This window comes from Pteropus vampyrus, unplaced genomic scaffold, assembly GCF_000151845.1.
Source record: "Pteropus vampyrus isolate Shadow unplaced genomic scaffold, Pvam_2.0 Scaffold2, whole genome shotgun sequence".
Taxonomy (NCBI): Eukaryota; Metazoa; Chordata; class Mammalia; order Chiroptera; family Pteropodidae; genus Pteropus; species Pteropus vampyrus.
Genome location: NW_011888783.1, coordinates 6,852,055 through 6,857,031, shown reverse-complemented (window position 1 = coordinate 6,857,031; position 4,977 = coordinate 6,852,055). Strand labels below are relative to the sequence as shown.

The following is a 4,977-nucleotide window of genomic DNA, read 5'->3' as shown; positions in this document are numbered from 1 at the left end:
AGAAATCAAGAACGGGATACTAAGAATAAGCAGCAATCATAATAAGAAAGAATCTAAAGAAAATAAAAGTATGGTAGTTAAAATTATAAATGTCAGAAGGCTAGACAAAAATCCAAAGAAATTTCTTAGAATATAGATCAAAAAGACAAAGAGATAGAAAACATGACAAAAAATTACATACAAAATTAATTCAGGGAGTTCAACATTCATTTTATAGAAATCCAAAAAGAGACAGATGGATAGAAGAAAATAAAGAAATAACAGAGAATTATTTCCCGGCACTAAAGAAAGACAAACCTTCAGACTAAAATGAGCTATAAAGAAAAAAAAAAAAATCTTGATACGTTCCCATAAAATTTTGGATCATACTACAAATAAGAAAATATTTTAATAATTCCTACAAAAGAATGAGAATCAGACTGAGAGACATAGTTTCCAAATACAGAGGAAAAACTTAAAACGCAATGTTTAGTCTATATATCCATCAAGGGTGAAGGCATTTTCAGATGTGCAAAGGCTCAATAAGTTAATTTTCCATGCACCTTTTCTTAAAAGTTCCTTAGAAAGCGTGGATATTGTAACAGCATTGAAGGCTGGGTTAAGGATCAACAGAAATAAAGCACAGACTCAAACCAGCTGTAAATTTTTCTATTGGTGGCAAAGGAAACAGAATTTAACAGAAGTGTTCATGCAGAGAAGATGCAGCATATCTTTTTATGTGGCTTTTCCCTGGAGGCTGTATCTCTATGGGGCACACAGCTACAGGTAAAACTCAAAATTCCTGCTAAGCCACTGTTCTTTTATACTATGATTTTTAATTCCATTCCAGACCTTAACCTAACCATTCATATATTTCTGTTCAAGGAAGTCTTTAGAAAAACTAACTTTCCTAGATTTTGATCCAAACTAAATATTTGAAAGGTATTTTTTTTTTCTTTCAGAGGCAGTCAGTGCCCAGTGTCCCTGAAAAATACTGCCTGCTGCTTTCCAGAGCTCAGAAAACCTGTCTTCACCTTGTGTCACAATTAAACAAAACAAAGCAAAACTAGTGAAAGACCGAAGACATAAAATGTAGGAAGCAGTGGGTCCACTCAGGAAAAGCAGTGAAGGTCAAACCCTGGGGTAGCATCTGTGCAGGGGGCTGGAAGCACTGGGTCCAGTTTTGAACAGGAAAATACACAGTGCTGGGAGAGAAGGTTCTGAGAAAACAGGAACTCTGAACATTTATAAATTTTGGTGAGTTAACCTTCACTTTTTTTTTTTCATGCCTACAGCACCTGGTCTTCCTAGGTGGTCTCCCATCCAAGTACTAACCAGGCCTGATCCTGCTTAGCTTCCGAGATCACACATCGGGGTTGTTCAGGGTGGCATGGCCATAGACCATGGACTGTGACTCCACAGGGGTGCAAATCCAGGAACTACCGCGTGGAAAGCAGACGTGCTAACCGCTACACTATAGAACCACGTCCATCCTTCACTTTTTTTGTTTTCACTTCTTTTTACTTGTCCAGTTAAGAGTAGGTCTTGGTGGAATTGGAGGAAATATTTTGGAATTCCTATGAACCCTTTTCCTGTTTGCCTCAAGATAACTTGTGGATTACAGTCCTAAACTTACCCCCAAGTTTGTCATGAAACACCTCGCTTTTATTATTATTTTCGCATTGCTCTAGTATATCGATAGTCTTTGGAAACAAATGACATCATTCTATTTATAGCATTCTGTTTTTACTAGTTCCATCGCTGAAAATGTCAAATCCTAGAAAATGCATTCCTCTGTGAGCTGTACTTTTTTTTTCTAAACAGTAAAAGGGAAGAAAAAAGAGTTTGGAGTTTGGTCTGTTTTTATTATTACTTCTTTTATTTTGTTCTTCAGAATTAGGCATTTTTTTACTATTTTTGTTGTTTCAGTCAATGTCTCAACAGTAAAAGGATTGCATACTAGAAATGAAATAACTCAAGAAGAGTTTACTAAAAAGAAAGTGATTATCAATGTGTACTAAGATACAGGGAACTGCAGAGGATAGCAGAGACCCTGGGGCTATCTGCAGCAGCACTTGGCCTCAAGAGATAATGGAAGAAGTTATCAAAATCTGAAAGAAGAGAAATTCATGCAGAAAAAGGAGACCTGGAAAGCAACAGTAATCTTTGTTTAAGGTATATGCCAAACCCCAGCAGGTAATCTAAATGGTTAAATCTCACTCTTCATCCTTACCCATTTCCTGATGGAACTCACCATAGCCAAACCAATCTGGAAGTTTGAAGGCAGAAAATCTGAGTGACAGAGACCAGGGGGTGGACTAGAAGGGAAATGAAGATATTTGGCCCATATGTCATCCTGGATTTCCTTAGCTTTTCAACAGATGTGATGTCCTGTGCTCCTCTTGTCTTAAAATGTTTCATCATTTCATAATTACATGTAAAATTTTAGGAATTAGGTTTTAATATAATCTGTTGATTCTGGACATGAAGAAAGGCTCAAGAGATATCTTTGGTGCCAAGGTAAATAGCTAAAGCTCAAATCTCTCACTGTTTATAGATGGTAGCTTTAAGTCAGAAGAAACCAAAAAGCTCTGAATAGTATAGGAAAAGACCTTGGAGTTCAAACATTTCTGAATGCAAAGTATACAACTCATAGGTAAGCTAACTTTACCTTAGAAATGCCTGTAGTTGTCTTGGTAATGGAAGGGTGATGAAACTGGGAGAGAATTATGAAATGTTATAATTAGTGAAGGGGCGGGAGTTTGGAGTTCAGGGGTCTCTGGTTATTATTTCTCTCCTTTTGTTTATATGTTTTGATCAAAATGAGCTATGTGAGAGAAGTATATAACTAAGCCCCCTCACTATTTTACAAAAAAAAAAAAAAATCATAACACTACTGGCTCCAAAAGTATATGTGAACAAACCTGGGCTCCACATTTTATATGTCCTCACAGGCACACGGGACTCACTGAAAATGAATCTGGGTACTAGTGACAAGTTCATTCTAAAATTGCTCTGAAAATACTGAGAGTGTATTTAATATTGTTTTTCCTAGTTGCTTTAAACATGTGATTATCCTTAACTGTTAAGTTATGTAAAGTGAATACAAAGGTAATCATTTATGACTTCCATAAATTTAAAAATTAAGCAATATAATTATCAGCACCTTGACAACTTCATATCACACACAGAAACCTGAAAGTCATTAGATAAAAGAGCGAATGCCCAGGGATTCTTGTTGCTTTTGTTCTGCTTGATTGTTCACTATCTGCCCTTTGCAATGGAGTAAACTACTCATTAATTTTGTATATTTGGTTTGTGACATTTTCTATTCTCCAATCCTTGTGATGAATTACATGACACAGTGGAAACAACTGTAGAACAAAACAAAAACACACCACATGTGGTCGGCTAACCAGGATCCTGTCAAACAAAATTGTATGCTGGGTTCCCATGGTTTCCTTTCAGTAGTAAAAAGGAAAATACATGTTCAGAAGCACCATTTCTATAAACTGCTGAAAGAAAAATCTTCATATTAGTATAGGCAAGAAAGTATTTTGGTGGTAAAAAAGAAAAAAAAAATGCTGCCAGAAAACCAAGCTTTGTATATATATTGATAACACAAAAGAAATATGTTCTTTACAAGAACATGGGCCATAAATGATAACAGACCCATTTTTCTCATTCAGTAATAAATCTCATTTAGGGGGGAAGGTATTTTAACAAGTAAGCGCTTTATCCTACCTTGTTAAATAAAAACTTTTTATATATCACATATTACGTGTAGTAAGTAGAGAGAGTGCATAACAAAGAGAATTGAACAGGACCTGGCCCTTTGAGAGTTAAACTCCTGAAATCAATACATAATGAGTGAGATTAACCTGTCCAGGAGTCTCCTCTCAAGAAGGGATGTTGCCTGAGACAAAATAGGAAGACGTAAGCCTATAAATCTGATTATGTTTAATAAAATTTGAAAGATGGGGTTAATTTAATCAATGGAAGGAAGATACCTAGAAGAAAAAGGGAGAAAAAAAGTCACTTGTGACTAAGGGGATTCCACATAAGGCCTTAGAAAGTGGAACCAGGAAGGAAGTATTTTTGCCAGCGATCATCCAGGATTCTCCAAAGCAGTGACAACCTATATCTGGAGGTCCCTGTTTAGAGAGAACTTGATGATCAGGCTTTGGCACAGCCTGCAGAATGAATTCCAAAGCTTCTTCCAGATCGTACCTTCTGATGATCACTTCAGCTGCCCATATTCCCGTTCTGATAGGTGCCAAAGGAAGAAAACAGTCCCAATTATAAGTAAACAAATTGGAATTCTGAGATCTGTTTGGGTTACCTATGTCTCCAACCAGTAGGTTGACTTTGAAAACACTCACAAAACTATTTTTTCTAGGCCCAAAATCTACAGACCAGCCCTTGGATCATTGTTCTTTCAACTGGACACTATGAGTAGCCAGTTCTATATCTTCTCTGAACTTGTTGTGTCAATACTTTTTAACTCTTGCACCACATTTATCTCACACTTTTTGTTTCTTAAGAAAAACACTTCTATTATTCTTTTTATTATAAAAATAATACAATGCAGTGGTGAAATATTGAAAACCACAAAGAAAGTTTTTAAATGATCTAATACTTCACTATTAATATTATGGTATTATTATCTATCCTGTTTTTAAATTTTATTTAAATTCTTATCTTTACATTATAATGTAAAATATACTTAAAAATATGCATAAAACATATTCCCTCTGTATTACTCCCAGACATTGTGCAACCACCTTCCTCTGCTATAGTTGTAATCACAATCCTAACTTTTTCATCCTGTTTTTCAAATTAATATTAATTTTCAACAAAAGTTGGTATTGTAAATTTTCACCAATCAAGTAGATGTGTAATAAATATTCAGGTGGCTTTTAAAAGTCAATTTTATAATACCGAGGTTAAACAACTGTGGAATTAGTCCACACAAGACCGTCCTCACTTCTGACACCA

General features: G+C 35.4%; 1 pseudogene; it reads right to left on the bottom strand.

The window, feature by feature from the left end:
- Positions 1-1,265: 1,265 nt before the first annotated feature.
- On the bottom strand, positions 1,266-1,381 carry LOC111739583 (annotated as a pseudogene).
- Between the last annotated feature and the right edge of the window lie 3,596 nt (positions 1,382-4,977).